We start from the raw sequence: 18582 nt of genomic DNA, 5'->3' as shown, positions 1-18582 counted from the left end.
TCCCCTGGTTCTGGTATTATGTGAGAGTGTAAAGAGCATCTCCCTATCCACTCTGTCCATCCCCTGCATAATTTTGTATGTCTCAATCATGTCCCCCCTCAAGCGTCTCTTTTCTAGGCTGAAGAGGCCCAAATGCCGTAGCCTTTCCTCATAAGGAAGGTGCCCCAGCCCCGTAATCAGCTTAGTCGCTCTCTTTTGCACCTTTTCCATTTCCACTATGTCTTTTTTGAGATGCGGCGACCAGAACTGGACACAATACTCCAGGTGTGGCCTTACCATTGATTTGTACAACGGCATTATAATACTAGCCGTTTTGTTCTCAATACCCTTCCTAATGATCCCAAGCATAGAATTGGCCTTCTTCACTGCCGCCGCACATTGGGTCGACACTTTCATCGACCTGTCCACCACCACCCCACCCCATCTTCTGCAGCGGAAAGAATCTTTCCACAGAAAGAAGCTCCTTCCATTGGGGGGAAGAAGCCTTAGGATACAACTCCCCCCCCCCCTTTCTTTTTAGAATAATTATGCAGTGCTTTTCAACAAAACAAAGTTCCCAAAATAGTGTATATAGCGAAGGAATGCAAAGATGGTTCCTGGACCAAGAGCAGCTCATAGTCTAAAAAAGAAGCATGAGGGAGACACCAGCTACAGCCACTGGGAAAGGATACTACTAGTACTCTTAGGGCCCAATCCTATCCAGTTTTCCAGCCCTGGTTCAGCCGTGCTAATGGGACATGCACTGCATCCTGCAGGGAGGGGGGGCAGTCATGGAGGCCTCCTCAAAGTAAGGGAGTATTTGTTCTCTTACATCCTAGCTGCATTGCACCTGCATTGGTGCTGAAAAATTGGAGAGGATTGGGCCCTCAGGCTGCAATCCTATCCACACTGACCTGGGTGTAAGCCCCACTGATTATAATGGGACTTACTTCCGAATATACATGCATAGGATTGGGCTCTCAGATGAACAGAGACATTTGTTCTCCATTTGCAAAATGGGGAGTGGAAGGAGGACTGATGGATGGAGACTGGTGTGGGGCTGCCTTGTCCAGAAGCTGCTGAGAGGAACGTTGTTGCAGCTGTGGCTGGAGAAGCTGCTGACTGGAGCAGGGAGGAAGGAGATGGATTACTGGGCTGGGGCACCTTCCTTATGAGGAAAGGCTGGGTCTCTTAAGCCTAGAAAAGAGGCACCTGAGGGGGGACATGATTGAGACATACAAAATTATGCAGGGGATGGACAGAGTGGATAGAGAGATGCTCTTTACACTCTCACATAACACCAGAGCCAGGGGACATCCACTAAAATTGAGTGTTGGGAGGGTTTGAACAGACAAAAGAAAATATTTCTTTACTCAGCATGTGGCTGGTCTGTGGAACTCATTGCCGCAGGATGTGGTGATGGAATCTGGACTGGATGCCTTTAAAAAGGGATTGGACAAGTTTCTGGAGGAAAAATCCATTACGGGGTACAAGCCATGATGTGTATGTGTAACCTCCTGATTTTAGAAATGGGCTATGTCAGAATGCCAATGCCTCTTGCAACAAGATAACAAGATGATAACAAGATAATAAGATGCAGGTCTCTTGTTATCTGGTGTGCTCCCTGGGGCATTTGGTGGGCCGATGTGAGATCCAGGAAGCTGGACTAGATGGGCCTATGGCCTGATCCAGTGGGGCTGTTCTTATGAGGACATCTGCCGTTTGAACAGGTGAGCTACCCTGATGGTGGGGGTCTAGCAGTGCTTTCTGCAGAACAGGGGAGAAGGGAGGCTAATTAATCTAAAGTGCGGGTAAGATCCCTAGAGAAAGGTTTTAATGTTCCAGGCCATTTTGTTATCTGGGTTTTGGGATCCTTGGCACTGCACTGCATGAAAGAAGCCTAAGAGAAAGGCTATTCAGTACAGGCCATTGTATTAATGAAAATGAGGGTTGCTAGGCAGAGCAGCTCTCCTGAAGTGCAATGCAAGGCAAACCTATTTTGCAAGTAAAGCTTTGCAAGACAAGAAAGCTCTTTGCAGGTATGGCTATGCATTTTTGATTCATTGAGATGTATATATTTAAAGCACTTTTTTTTTAACCTAGCAACCATTCTTTTCTTTTAGTTACCTTGGTGAAAAAAAGCAGTCTTTGGTGGGAAACTATAAGGAACCTCATTGAGTATTTGCTACAAATCTCAATAAGCTAGACACAGCTTTAAAAATGCAGGTCATGCCGCCAGGTGTATTAATGAGGATGGCAGCCACTACCAAAGGAGACCAAAAGTAGAGCCAAGCAGCACGAAGGAGCCTGAAGCGTAAAAAATGTTGCAACTTGGAGAGAAATCACAATGGCATGGAGATCTGCTTGGATAACTAAATCAAACCTAATGCAAATGCACAAATATACATACACACACCTGCGCCTTTTAAAAATGATTTAAATCGGTGGTTCTCAGACTGTGGGTGGGTGACCCAGATCCAGATCTGGTCCAGATCCAGTGGGTCACAACCCAATTTTTTGTGGGTCGTGAAACTGACAGGGCAGATTAGACTATGTGCATCAAGGCTTAAACAACCTGCTACTCTGTTCAATTCCCATTATAGCCACAAAGGCTTGAGTGGTTGGTAAAGTTAAACATTTTTCATTTTTTAAATGATGCTAAAAGGTTTAAGAATCATTGGTTTAAATGGTTTTACTATGATTTGATTGCAGTTTAGTATAATATTGCAATGAAAATCATATTGGACACAGCCTCATGGGAGTAGATCAAAAGCCATCCTTGTAGTTCCATGCTAAAAACATCAACTCTTGAATTGCTGCTTCTCTTAGTTAAAGGCACAGGTACTCTATCTGAAAAGACATTCATTCATTCATTTTTCACATTTTTATTCCACCCTCCCTCCAAGGAGCTCAGGGTGGTTTACATAGTTCCTCCCCTCCTTTGGTTCTCACAACAACCCTGTGAGGTAGGTGAGGCTGGGAGAGAGTGATTGGACCAAGATTGCCCAGGATGCTTCATCGCTGAGCAGGGATTTGAATCTAGATCTTCCAGGTCTAATGGCCCGATCCTATCCTGGGTTAGCATTGGTCTCCTGTGTTCTGCCTGGGGGATTGCTGTTGAAAACGTGCCATCAGGCAAGCTGCAGCAGCCAGAATGAGGGAGATGTCAGCAGGGAGGCCAGAGCTGGTAGATGCTGGGCCTCCACGTCAATCAGAGCACTGCCAGGAGCAATCAACAGTCGGTATCTCACTGAGTAGTGGGGAGGTGTTCTGGGATGGAGGGAAGGCAGTGTGGGGGCAAAACTGGATGATGGGGATGGGCACAACAAAGGAGAGTGCCCCCAGATCTTATTCCCCCCTCTCACTCCTGAAAGCCCTACACAGGTTTACTCAAACCTGTGCCAACTGTTGAGCTGGTCCAGATCCAAGAAGGCCTATACAGGCTGCCACAGCTCAGAAAAAAGGAGACCTCCGGTAGCCATTTCAACATTTCTGTACCATGCCATGGGTAGCCCTATCAGGATTGGGCTGCAACTCCAGAACCGCTACCATTGTAGCAACGCTAAAAGGGAGGCATTGTAATGCAAATGGAATCATACTCAACTTAGTATACTCATTGTGGCATGCAGAGAGGGAAGACTGAACCCTTTCCTGCTGTGCTACGGTCTTGATCAGAATCCTTTCCCCTCACAAGTGCTGCTATTCGCCCCAGGAAAGAACTTGCAGTTGTCAAATCCAAGGCCAGTACGCATTTGAATGTAAGGTGTAGTTTGGCCCCCAAGGTTAGTTTTTTCTAATACTGTTGTGACTCCTTCCACAGGACCCAGACACAGGATGTTGTATTTCTGGGAGATGACAGTGCATAACAAAAATTTGTAAAAATGCTGTTGAATATGAAGATTCCCGAGTCTGTGTTAGATCAATCTGATTTCCTTTCCAATCAGAATAAAGACAGAAAAAGCTTCATACATAATCTTCTCCTCAAAAATGCAGTAAATAAATATAATAAATACATTAGGGTTCAATACATTACTGTTTATAGTTTCAGAAAAAGAAATGCTATCAAGAACTAAGGATTCATAGCAATTTAGCCACAACTTAGAGAAGATCAAGTCCCTTCAAAATTCATTGTTTTTTATTGTAACATCAAATAATCCTTACTGTGGAAACTTACTAACATATGTGTACTGAACCTCATGTCATTTACAACCCAATCTTACACTTTCCACCCCACGTTGATGCAGCCACCCCAAAATGGTGACCAAATGGTGATATTGGCGGCTGCCAGTGGGGGCAGTTGCAGAGGCCTCTTCTAGATAAGGGAACAATCATTTCCTTACCTGGAGGTAAGGCTGCACGGCACAGGCAGGTCTACTCAGACCTGTGGCAGCTATTTTGCTGTTGCAGGTCTACATTGACCCACCCCACAGGATCAGCCCTGGGAAGAGGGTTAGGATAGTGGCTCCCTTCTGGACCTGATCCCCTTCTTTTCCCCTTCATGCTTACACCATTGTGCACTCCTTTCCTTTTTAAGGATTTCCTCCTACCTTGGGGCACAGAACCCCTATTATTATTTTATTATTATTTTATTATTATTTCTATAACTTTTAGTAAAGCTTTGTGGGTTGCGATAGGTTGTCATTTTAAAAAGTGGGTCCTGGTGCTAAAAAGTTTGGGAACCACTGCTCCAGAGGAAATGGCAACCCTAACCCTTTATTACTGATCTAGAACAGTGGTGTTAAACATAAGGCCATGGGCCAGATCCACCCCCTGGATGCCATTTTTCCTGCACCCATTATAATTGGGCTCTTCCAGCATAACTGGGCTCTCTCATAGCTTGAAATTCTGATTTGCACATTTTCTCTTCTGTCATTTGCAGCTAATGAGTTTCCAAATGAGAACAAAGTGCTTTTTTCTAGCCACCATCTGCTTAAAGATGTCACTTTGTGCTTAATGATGTCACTTCTGCCCCTCACCAGGCACCATGAATGCTATTTGGTCTGCTGCATGAAATGAATTTGACATCCCTGATCTAGAAAGTCTAAATGAAAACAACACCCAACAATTTTGTTTTTGACTTTGGATATCGATGGGGAAAAAAGAATTTCATTTCAGTGGGAAACATTTTTTTTTCAGTGCCTTCAAAGCAAAGAGAGTAAAAACAATATCTCAAAGTGCCATGGTTTCCTTCAGTGTCCCAGCAATCTCAGCAAGCCTGCGATTCCCAAAACTTAAAGTTATTCAATCTTTTCAGAATAAAGCAGGATACTTTCATTTGATCATCCTTGGCTCTAATCACATGGTTTATGGAGGATTCAACAGATAGTGGGAATGGTAATGATCAATTGCAGGAAGAGAGGAAGTGTACATTTCCACGAACCACTTGGCAGCAAACATATGAATACTGGCAAACCCCATCTATCAACTCAGCAGAGACTAATCTGAAATAAGCAACTTTCTTTACACTTATACCTGTGCACACACTGAAGCTGCCACTACTAGAAGCTGGCAAGTTAATTGTAGCTAGGAAGGAGTAGGGGCTGGGGTGGAAGCTACAGGCGCAGGTGGCCTGTAGCTTGTGAATTTCCATCCATCAGAGGAACAATGTGCTGTTCTTAATTCCTTCTGGTTGCAATGGAATCCTCATTATCCAAATCTCATTCCCAAAGGTACTGTCTCTGCCCCTTACCACCTTCTTGGCCCACGTATCTGTGGGAGCAGGTGGAATCCGACTTCCCCTTCTCTCTGTATGCTTTGAATTCCTCCAAACCCTCACAATGAATGTATGTATCATTAGAAGTTATGCTTAATAATAGGTTAAATTGGCTGCCCTAGAATGACATTGTTAAAAAAAAAGTGAAGTGTCCCTTTAAGCGCAATCAATCCCCTCTTTATCTCCATTAGAGATATGTGGATATTAATAAAATATGTAGGGGGAAAAATGTGATACAACGGAAAATAGGTTTCTGAAGAGAGAACATTCTGAATAGATACTTTTATGAGATACTCTGCATTCCAATAACTCTCATAAGGAATAGAGCTCAAGCATGACACAGTTCAGATAAAGTTCCACATATGAATAGCTAATTTTTAAGCAAGCATCATTTGTATGACTTTTGCAATATATCCAGTTATTATCAGCAGAGTGAGATATTCTATATCTCACACTTCTCATTTTTTCCCCCTTTCATATGCGTGTAAATGGATAAAAATATGTTACCAACTGACTAGACTTGATTCAGGGCTGAAATTGGCCTTTGATAGACAAATTAATGACCTGCTTTTATAAGCAGCCATACTGGACTGACCAGAGGCTGACCATGTAAGCGCTTTTAATATTTTTGGAAGAAAAGAACATTGGGAAAGTGCCGTTTGCCATGGAGGGGTGAGAAAAGCAGCATCTATTGAACTTTCTTCCTCTCCAGCTATTCCAAGTAGTGGAGTCACTGGGTTTGTATCACCTGGTGTGAGAAGCTAGCAAATCATCTTCTTGATGGACCTCCTTGTGTGTAGCAGGCAGGGCAATGCCCTGAGCATTGGGGGTGGTGATGCACCATTGCCCTACCCCCTGCTGATTTTTTTTACCATAACTTTTGATAGAATAGAGATATTTCAACATGGTTTGTTTTGTTGTATCATACATGAAATTATGGATCAAATTATCTATAACATAATGGTAATTTGAAAATACCAACATTTTAAAAATTTAGACCAGTAGTGGTGTCATCCCCCTGTGCGCGTCATCCATTGTGGCCCATACTCTCTAGCAATGCCCCTGATTGAAAGTACATGTGCCCTTCTCTTTATCTAGGGGCCCAATCCTATCCAACTTTCCAGTGCCGATGCAGCCATGCCAATGGAATGTGTGCTGCATCCTATGGGGGGGAGCGTCATGGAGACCTCTTTAATGCAAGTGAACGTTTGTTCCCTTACTTTGGCACTGCATTGCAGCTGCATGGCTGCTGGAATCATAGAATCATGGAGTGGGAAGGGAACTACAGGGTCATCTATTCCAACCTGTATCAGGAAATCTTCCTAGAGCATCTCCAGCATGTCGAGCCTCTACTTGAAATTCTCCATTTAGAGAGAATCCTCTACCTCACTCAGCAATCTGTTTCACCGCCAAACCGCCCTCACCATCATGAATTTCTTCTTGATATCCAGCTGGAATCTCCTGTCTTGCAGTCTGTACCAATTGGATCTATGTTGGATAGGATTGGTCCCTAGATACCTAAGCTATGTCAACTGTAGTCCACAAGCCAGCAGGGAGAGGGGCATAGTTCAGTGATAGAGCCCCTTCCTTGAATGCAAAGTGCACCACGTTTAATTCCCAGGCATGGCTGGGAAAGACCTCCCCCCCCTCCCAAAAAAGAGTCCCCTTTTGCGAGTCAGCATACAAAGCACTGACCTAGATAACCCAAAGGTCTGATTCAGCTGTATTTATATTAAACTTGCCTTTCTGCCTATATTTTACTCATGGTAGCTTACAATCATTGTGTGTGTGTGTGTGTGTGTGTGTGTGTGTGTGTGTGTGTGTGTGTGTGTGCATTTGTCCACCCCCATGCCAATAGAAATGTAGCCAAAATAGGACCACTCAAAAAGAATGCAAAGGTTTATGGGTATTCACTGAACTCCAGAGACTTGTAGAATATGATAGATATTTTTTTTAAGCCGCAAACATTGGGAGCAAACCACCCCCCAAATACTTTGGGAAAGACCCCCCCCCCAAAAAAGAGTCCCCTTTTGCGAGTCAGTATACAAAGCACTGACCTAGATAACCCTAAGTTCTGATTCAGCTTTATTTATATTAAACTTGCCTTTCTGCCTATATATTACACATGGTAGCTTACAATCATTGTGTGTGTGTGTGTGTGCGCGCGTGTGTGCGCGCGTGTGTGCGTGCGTGTGTGCACGCACGCGTGCATTTGTCCACCCCCATGCCAATAGAAATGTAGCCAAAATAGGACCACTCAAAAAGAATGCAAAGGTTTATGGGTATTCACTGAACTCCAGAGACTTGTAGCATATGATAGATTTTTTTTTTTAAGCCGCAAACATTGGGAGCAAACCACCCCCCAAATACTTTGCACCCAGGGAACTTAGAGTTTAAAAGGTAGTGCCTGCATTCTGAGAGAGACATTATTATGACTGTAACATTCCCACTGGCTGGGCGGTCAGGAAAGAACTTTCAGTTTCAAGATTATTACGGTAAATGTCAGAACTTCACTTCAAGGCTTAGAGTGCAAGAGACACAAAGTGGAAGACACTGGAGAAAGAAGGATACAAAAAGAGGGGAAAAAATTGGGAAGATTTTAAATGGGGTGGGGGGGGTAAAAGAAAAACTGCCTGTTCAAGTAGATATGCAACCCAGCCTCAACAACATAACATTAATCCAGTGAATGCTTACTCTGAAAAGTTCCATTGAACCCAATGGGACTTAAAGGAAGATGTGTATATCCCTCCCTCTCACAACATGCCCCTGGTTCCTTCACCAAAATGCCCTGTCAATCCACCTCCCCCTCCTCACCCATTGCCCACTCCCATCTCCCTCCAGTGGCGGCTGGCACTCCATGGCACAGGTGTCCTTTCACCAGCCATTCACACTGGCAGCCCTGTTGAACATGTTGGCAGTAGCATAGCTACAGTGGGGCACAGCACTAAGTTTTGCAGGGTGCCTCAATGCGCCGTGCAAGCTGCCCCTCTCCCTTGCCAGTGTCTCCTCCACTTCACCGCCTGGAATGGCTCTGATGCTGAGGGGAAGGGACTGCTTGCAGGGAGCATTGAGGTGCCCTGCAAAACTTAGTGCTGTGCCCCCCCCAAGCTACACTACTACATGTTGGCCCTGTGTTTGCAGCACTGATGGAGGAACCATGGAAAAATGGTTCTGCCAGCGGAATGTGCCTATAGGATTGGGCCCATCAAGGTAAGATCTAAGTTACTAGTGCTAGTGCAACAAACACCATTCAGTCAGCTTCACCGATTTGGTAGCTTCATTTTATTATACAATTCTTAACTGAAATATAAGCTGAGAGTGTATTTTTATACCCCATGTTTTATGCTTTCATTTCGTATTCTGCTCTTTTTCTGTCAGAAAAGGTTTGGATCGACACAGAGTGTTTCTGGGATTCCATTAGTCCAGCATCGGTAACCTGTGACAGGAAAGAATAACTCTGGACCCAATCATCTGTTTGTTGGTATGATATGCTTCTATGCCATTGGTTTTTTCTTTTGAGCGTATCTCCCCATGAAAAAGAAAATGGATAAAGTGACTGGCAGAAAGCATTTTAATTAGTTACACTTGATACACTTGTAGTTTTGCTAAACTAAAATTTGGAGCCAAAAATATGGCACTTACAAAAGCAAAAACAAACCATTTTTAAGAACAAATTCGGTTCCGGAAAATGTGGTGATACCATAGAAAAGGCTGAACATTAAAGCCATATTCCATCTCTAGAGACTGAGAGCTTCTCCAGAGATCCAGAGCTTTCCCTAAACTAGCCTTGACTTCTCTGACAGAGCAATCTTATGCCTGTCTGCTCAGAAGTCCTATTGAGTTTAGTGATTCCAGCACTGATGCAGCTGTGCAAATGGGGTGTGCACTGCGTCCTGTGGTGGTGGGGGCAGATATATAAATAAAATTAATAAAAATGATACAGCAATTGGGGGAAGGAAACTACTTGGACCAAACACACTGGCATCCTTCAGTCTCGGAAGACTATGGTGTCACGCTCTGAATGGTGGCTCTGGAACAGAGTGTCCTCTCCAGTGCATGAAGCCTGGGTAAAGTAGGTATGGAGGATAGGCTGTTACCCATGCAGCAAATCCCCCCTCTCCACGTCGCTGAAATGGTCCAATGGAAAGGCAGAGGTCAATATGGTTGGTTCCAGCGGCGTTGCAGGAGTTGCCAGAACGTGACTGTGTTTAGCCATGAACTGCTTCAGGGACTCCGGTTCCGGATTTTGCCTCGAGGTTGACTCCTGAAGCCATTTCCATAACTGGATGTAGCCACAAGGCAGTGGAGGTTTGGGATCAGAGTTTTCCTTCTCTCAGATGAGCTGCCTTCCCAGGCTGACGAGTCCCATCTTACGACAAGTACAGCCAAACTGAGGGCCTATTCTTATCCTCGGCCCCCAGGGGAAACTTGGATCAAAACACTATTACAAAGACACGGGGCAGACAGCAACTCATCACCCAAATGCCAGATGACAAACATTTTGAGACCTCACCAGAAAGCCATGAGGGAGGGAGTAGTTCTTTAATCACCCAGAAGAGAATTCCATAATTGCGGTGCCACTACAGAGAAGGCATTTAGTCTAAACCTAAATCTGGACCTGGCTTCAAATGAAGTGCTGCTTATTAAACTCACAACACAATCACATACTTGTCGATTCAGAAGGAAGACAATTCAGTTTCATAGGACTTACTCTTTGGTAAGTGTATATACGACTCGTATATACACTCGTAGAAGTGGTTCCCAAACTTATTTACAATGGAACTCACTTTTTTAAATGACACTCTATCAGGACCTATCAGGTCCTATCAGGTCCTATCAGGTCCTATCCAGGTTTAACAGAACTTTAAAAAAAGATGATCTAGAAAGATTATTTATTTATTTATTTATTTATTTATTTATTTATTTATTTATTAGTAATATTAACCAGATAAAAGACCCCCAAACATATATCTCGCTATATTTACACATGCTTTCAAACTACAGAAGTTGAGTTCTTTGCAGGGTATTTAGCAGCTGCAGTATCTGATTTTTGAACAGCCTCAGTGCTTGAGGCAATTAGTTATCTCAGTGATTTTTAACCATTTTCATCACATGGCACACCGACAAGCCACTAAAATTGTCAAGGCACACCATTGGTTTTTTGACAATTGACAAGGCACACCACACTGACAGCAGGGGCTTGTATGTAACAAATGATCCTCCCCCAAACTCCCATGGCACACCAGTGTGCCACAGCACAGTGGTTGAAAATGACCGAGTTATCTAATCTTTCCATTACCTTTTGGGGACCCATCAAAAATCAGGTCACGATCCATCAGTGGGTCCCAATCCACAGTTTGGGAACCACTGATATTTAGAACTGAAACAGAATGGAGTTCCTATTTTCCATTCCTCCAATCAGTTTTCTCCCAATTCAGCTGGAGATTTGAAGGTCTACATCTGATATGAGGCTGTGTTTGGAGCTACATTTGAAGAACATAAGAACATAAGAACAGCCCCACTGGATTAGGCCATAGGCCCATCTAGTCCAGCTTCCTGTATCTCACAGCGGCCCCCCCAAATGCCCCAGGGAGCACACCAGATAACAAGAGACCTCATCCTGGTGCCCTCCCCTGCATCTGGCATTCTGACATAACCCATTTCTAAAATCAGGAGGTTGCACATACACATCATGGCTTGTAACCCATAATGGATTTTTCCTCCAGAAACTTGTCCAATCCCCTTTTAAAGGCGTCCAGGTCAGACGCCATCACCACATCCTGTGGCAAGGAGTTCCACAGACCAACCACACGCTGAGTAAAGAAATATTTTCTTTTGTCTGTCCTAACCCGCCCAACACTCAATTTTAGTGGATGTCCCCTGGTTCTGGTATTATGTGAGAATGTAAAGAGCATCTCCCTATCCACTCTGTCCATTCCCTGCATAATTTTGTATGTCTCAATCACGTCCCCCCTCAAGCGTCTCTTTTCTAGGCTGAAGAGGCCCAAATGCCGTAGCCTTTCCTCATAAGGAAGGTGCCCCAGCCCCGTAATCATCTTAGTCGCTCTCTTTTGCACCTTTTCCATTTCCACTATGTCTTTTTTGAGATGCGGCGACCAGAACTGGACACAATACTCCAGGTGTGGCCTTACCATCGATTTGTACAACGGCATTATAATACTAGCCGTTTTGTTCTCAATACCCTTCCTAATGATCCCAAGCATAGAATTGGCCTTCTTCACTGCCGCCGCACATTGGGTCGATACTTTCATCGACCTGTCCACCACCACCCCCAAGATTTCTCTCCTGATCTGTCACAGACAGCTCAGAACCCATCAGCCTATATCTAAAGTTTTGATTTTTTGCCCCAATGTGCATGACTTTACACTTACTGACATTGAAGCGCATCTGCCATTTTGCTGCCCATTCTGCCAGTCTGGAGAGATCCTTCTGGAGCTCCTCACAATCACTTCTGGTCTTTACCACTCAGAAAAGTTTGGTGTCGTCTGCAAACTTAGCCACTTCACTGCTCAACCCTGTCTCCAGGTCATTTATGAAGAGGTTGAAAAGCACCGGTCCCAGGACAGATCCTTGGGGCACACCACTTTTCACCTCTCTCCATTGTGAAAATTGCCCATTGACACCCACTCTCTGCTTCCTGGCCTCCAACCAGTTCTCAATCCACGAGAGGACCTGTCCTCTAATTCCCTGACTGTGGAGTTTTTTTCAGTAGCCTTTGGTGAGGGACCGTGTCAAACGCCTTCTGATAGTCCAGATATATAATGTCCACGGGTTCTCCCGCATCCACATGCCTGTTGACCTTTTCAAAGAATTCTATAAGGTTTGTGAGGCAAGACTTACCCTTACAGAAGCCATGCTGACTCTCCCTCAGCAAGGCCTGTTCGTCTATGTGTTTTGAGATCCTATCTTTGATGAGGCATCCCACCATCTTACCCGGTATGGATGTTAGGCTGGCCGGCCTATAGTTTCCCGGGTCCCCCCTCTTTCCCTTTTTAAAAATAGGTGTGACATTTGCTATCCTCCAATCTTCTGGCACCATGGCCGTTTTGAGGGACAAGTTGCATACCTTAGTCAAGAGATCTGCAACTTCATTCTTCAATTCCTTAATAACCCTTGGGTGGATGCCATCAGGGCCCGGTGACTTATTGATCTTTAATTTATCAATGAGGTCTGAAACATCTTCTCTTTTAACCTCTATCTGACTTAACTCCTCGGTTAGGAGGGGCCGTTCGGGCAGCGGTATCTGCCCGAGGTCTTCTGCCGTGAAGACAGATGCAAAGAACTCATTTAATTTCTCTGCCATCTCTAAGTCTCCTTTTATCTCCCCTTTCCCTCCCTCACCATCCAGAGGGCCAACCGCTTCTCTGGCGGGTTTCCTGCTTCTAACATATTTGAAGAAGCTTTTATTATTCCCCTTAATGTTGCTGGCCATGTGTTCCTCATAGTCTCGCTTGGCCTCCAGTATCACCTTCTTACATTTCTTTTGCCACAGTTTATGTTCCTTTTTATTCTCCTCATTAGGGCAAGACTTCCATTTACGGAAGGAAGCTTCCTTGCCCTTTACGGCCTCTCTAACTTGGCTGGTTAGCCATGCGGGCACCCTCCTGGATTTAGTGGAACCTTTCTTTGCGGTATACACCTCTGCTGGGCCTCTATTACTGTTGTTTTAAGCAGCCTCCATGCACTCTGGAGAGATTGGACTCTTTTTACCCTCCCTTTCAACCTCCTTCTAACCAGCCTCCTCATTTGAGGGAAGTCCGCCCGTCGGAAGTCAAGGGTTTTTGTTAGAGATTTGCCTGGTATTCTTCCCCCAACGTGCACGTCAAAACGGATCGCAGCATGATCACTGTTCCCCAATGGCTCAGTAACGTTTACATCTCTAACCAGGTCCTGCGTACCGCACAATATTAAATCCAGAGTCACCTGTCCTCTGGTGGGCTCCTTGACTAGCTGATCTAAGCCACAGTCATTTAGCACGTCAAGAAATCCGGTTTCCTTATCGTGACCAGAACACAAATTGACCCAGTCAATATGAGGATAATTGAAGTCCCCCATGATTACAACCCTGTCCCTCCTTGTCACCTCCCTGATCTGTTTCCTCATTTCAAGGTCCCCATCAGATTTATGGTCTGGAGGACGATAACACGCCCCCAGTATTACATCGCTGCACAAGCCTGGTAATTTAACCCACAGAGATTCTACAGTGGAGTCGGACCCACCTTCAATCTCTACTTTGCTGGATTCTATCCCTTCCTTAACATAAAGGGCCACCCCACCTCCAACATGCCCCTGCCTGTCCCTCCTGTAGAGTTTATAGCCCGGGATTGCGGTATCCCACTGATTCTCCGCATTCCACCAGGTTTCCGTTATGCCCACTATGTCAATATTTTCCCTTGTCACCAGACATTCCAGTTCTCCCACCTTTGCTCGTAGACTTCGGGCATTCGCATAAAAGCATTTATACACGGAATGCCCCAGGATGGGCTGCTTATTCGCTCCTTTGTCCCCGCATCCTCTCATTGTACCAAACCGTCTATCACATCCCATCACCCTACCTTTCCCAATTTCTTCTCCTACTCTGCCTTTGTCTTGTTGTTCTCTAACCTCCCCATCCTCATCCCATAGGGATGAGGAGTTCCGAACCGGATGCCCCTCGGCTCCTGTCGGCCTTCCCCCAGGGATCAGTTTAAAAGCTGCTCTGCCACCTTTTTTGTATTGTATTGGCAACCTTCAGTCTCGAAAGACTATGGTATCGCGCTCTGAAAGGTGGTTCTGGCACAGCGTCTAGTGTGGCTGAAAAGGCCAATCCGGGAGTGACAATCCCTTCCACACCGGGAGCAAGTGCAGTCTGTCCCTGGCCTGTCTCCCTGGCTATGGGCCTTCCTTCTTTGCCTCTTAGCCTCAGACTGTTGGCAAAGTGTCTCTTCAAACTGGGAAAGGCCATGCTGCACAGCCTGCCTCCAAGCGGGCCGCTCAGAGGCCAGGGTTTCCCACTTGTTGAGGTCCATCCCTAAGGCCTTCAGATCCCTCTTGCAGATGTCCTTGTATCGCAGCTGTGGTCTACCTGTAGGGCGCTTTCCTTGCACGAGTTCTCCATAGAGGAGATCCTTTGGGATCCGGCCATCATCCATTCTCACGACATGACCAAGCCAACGCAGGCGTCTCTGTTTCAGCAGTGAATACATGCTAGGGATTCCAGCACGTTCCAGGACTGTGTTGTTTGGAACTTTGTCCTGCCAGGTGATGCCGAGGATGCGTCGGAGGCAGCGCATGTGGAAAGCGCTCAGTTTCCTCTCCTGTTGTGAGCGAAGAGTCCATGACTCGCTGCAGTACAGAAGTGTACTCAGGACACAAGCTCTGTAGACCTGGATCTTGGTATGTTCCGTCAGCTTCTTGTTGGACCAGACTCTCTTTGTGAGTCTGGAAAACGTGGTAGCTGCTTTACCGATGCGCTTGTTTAGCTCGGTATCGAGAGAATGAGTGTCGGAGATCGTTGAGCCAAGGTACACAAAGTCATGGACAACCTCCAGTTCATGCTCAGAGATTGTAATGCAGGGAGGTGAGTCCACATCCTGAACCATGACCTGTGTTTTCTTCAGGCTGATTGTCAGTCCAAAATCTTGGCAGGCCTTGCTAAAACGATCCATGAGCTGCTGGAGATCTTTGGCAGAGTGGGTAGTGACAGCTGCATCGTCGGCAAAGAGGAAGTCACGCAGACATTTCAGCTGGACTTTGGATTTTGCTCTCAGTCTGGAGAGGTTGAAGAGCTTTCCGTCTGATCTGGTCCGGAGATAGATGCCTTCTGTTGCAGTTCCAAAGGCCTGCTTCAGCAGGACAGCCAAGAAAATCCCAAACAAGGTTGGTGCAAGAACACAGCCCTGCTTCACGCCGCTTCGGATGTCAAAAGGGTCTGATGTGGAGCCATCGAAGACAACAGTGCCCTTCATGTCCTTGTGGAAAGATCTGATGATGCTGAGGAGCCTGGGTGGACATCCAATCTTGGGGAGAATCTTGAAGAGGCCGTCTCTGCTGACCAGGTCGAAAGCCTTTGTGAGATCTATGAAGGCTATAAAGAGTGGCTGTCGTTGTTCCCTGCATTTCTCCTGCAGTTGTCTAAGGGAGAATACCATATCAGTGGTGGACCTGTTGGCTCGGAATCCACACTGCGATTCTGGATAGACGCTCTCTGCAAGTACCTGGAGCCTCTTTAGTACAACTCGGGCAAACAGCTTTCCTACAACGCTAAGGAGAGAGATGCCGCGGTAGTTGTTGCAGTCACCCCTGTCACCTTTGTTCTTGTACAGCGTGATGATGTTTGCATCCCTCATGTCTTGAGGTACTCCACCTTCTCTCCAGCAGAGACAGAGGATTTCATGCAGCTCAGTGACGATGATCTCTTTGCAGCATTTTAGGACTTCAGCAGGGACTTCAGCCACCTTTTTAATGTTATGGTAAGAGCTGTTATGTTATGGTATGAGTTATTTGGTAAGAGCTGGTGGTGCTATTGACAGAAGCTGGCCTGGGCATTCATGAAAAGGCTACATGTCAGAATGTGGGTCACCCATTAGCTGCCTTCCACATTTTCCTCACCACACCGTGCAGAAATGTTCTCTCTTGAGGAGTTGTTGGCAATTAACAGAACTCATTTGCAATAAAGGTGCTTATCAAAATCAGTAAGCAGCTTCTTTTAAGATGCTTAGTTGCAAATTATTCCTTAACACCGAATGAATACATTAGCCACATAAAAAATTCCCTGTTTCAGAGATTTTCTTGTCAGCAACACTGAATTAATGTGAAGGTAGCTTTTGCAAGTCATTTGGCATTTAAAAAACACACATAGGGTAAGGCTTATCTTCATCACCTAGCCCCCAACCTACCACTGCTCCTTGCCTTTAAATTTATTCAAATATACATTTGCAGGCAGCTGTCTCTGAAGACACACACACACAAAGTGAAAGAGATGTGACATTCAAAAGTAAAGGAAGGAATGCGTCAAACATATACGGACTCAGGGATGCCTCCAACAAAAGATCAAGAATGGATAGTCTTTGGGGGATTGTGCTAATTTGAGTGTCAAAGCCTCAAATATAAGATGACAAACCATTCCAGAGTCAGACTAAAATAGTGCTGTAGATATAACTTTTAAAAAAGGCTTGAACAGGGAATTAATTCCCACAGAAATGATTTTTTTTTTAACTGACTTGGGATATGCTGAAGTACAAAATATTAGAAGTGTACAACTATGTATGGAGGTTCCATAAATATTCCGGAGACTTTTGTATGTATAACATTCATGAGAATGTCAGTGCCATTTCAGATCTGATATTCTGCTACATTTAAAAATGAATTTGCACTTGTAAAATAAATGATATTACCCATCAGATTCACAACAATCCTTGGTACTCATGATGGACAAGCCCTCTTTTATTCAATTCAGGACAGGCTTAGTACATACAAGCTTTTAAAGTGAACACTCTGAACTAGCTCTTCTGTTTTCCAAGAGTTCTCTTCCACTTCATAATGTCCATGTACGTGCACTGATAGGGTTGCATGTGTCACTTAGGATCCAGTACTGGTGGTTGGTGCAACTTTCCAGTACTGGTGCAATACATCCCGCCCTGCCCCCCACAATGCAACTCCTTACATCAAGATTGTATTCCCCACTGCAGTGAGAGCTCTCCCATCACAGGACGTAGCACATGCGCTGTTGGCATGGCTGCATCAATGCTGGAAACTTGGATTGGGCCCTTTGTCTTCTTATCCCTGGAAACCACCCACTGCCCCACTACACAGCACCAGTCATAGTGAAATTGACCTAGTGAAATGGACACATGAAAATGGACCACCCCCTTCCCTCCCCCAAGAAAACAAAGACACCCAGGAATAAAACAAGATTTTAAATCTTGATGGTAACCACTTAAAAATATTTGCAAGAAACAAGTGAGTTGGGTCAAGATACACTGACCCGCCCCCCGCCCCCCCGATGAAAATATCTCCTAGATAGCTGCCTGTTTTTTTTCTGAAAAGCCTGATCATGTAGTTCACAGCAAACGATGAGAGTTTAATTGAAAGCGATGGGCCAACATGAAGGAACTTCTGGGCATGCACCTATAAAGCAGCTGGCTTTGGCATAACCATGCATATGCAGAATCTGGCAAAACATTCTGAGCCACAGAATGGGGAAAATGATGCTCATTCATGTTGCTCATTCATAATACTGTACAGCCAAGCATTATGAGCGGGACAAGTTCTTATACCAAATGAATCGGGTAATCACACATTTATACATTCCTTTAAACAATGGTACCTGCAAAATATTCTATACTGCATCTCATAACACTGGTATCTGCACCTGCATGGTTGATCAACAGTAATTTTGCAGGTGCAGCAAATCAAGCTTAGTAATGTTTCGACTGCAGGACGCCTTGTTGCTGGCTGGAGTTCATCACCCTTCCCAATTCTGGACTGCAGGATCATGAATGTAGCCACTGGGAGTCTTCCAAGTGATGCATTGCAAATGTAAATACAGCAAACATGTGCAGTCCTTACCAAAGGAGACAAATGTACAATGTCAAATTCGTGTTTTGTTTTTTTTCTTTTTGAAGTGGTAATTTTTACATTGCAGAGATTAGATTATGTGTTGAAGCTGCAGGCCTTCAGATTCCTCTATTCCAAGACTGCAGTATTTTTCAACAAACATCTATCAGTTCTGAAGGGTTGACATTTTCTTATGATCTAAACTAGTGGTTTTCAACTGGTGTGCTTGTTGGGGAATAACAACACTGAGTAGTGGTTATTAGTTGAGTATCTGGTTCTTTAATGTTGAAATTCTATGTGGTCCCTTTAATGGTCTTTTTAAAGGGTGTGTC

Source organism: Tiliqua scincoides, chromosome 7 (genome assembly GCF_035046505.1).
Source record: "Tiliqua scincoides isolate rTilSci1 chromosome 7, rTilSci1.hap2, whole genome shotgun sequence".
NCBI classification, from domain to species: Eukaryota; Metazoa; Chordata; class Lepidosauria; order Squamata; family Scincidae; genus Tiliqua; species Tiliqua scincoides.
The sequence above is the reverse complement of the archived record's forward strand: the minus strand, read 5'-3'. Positions refer to the sequence as shown.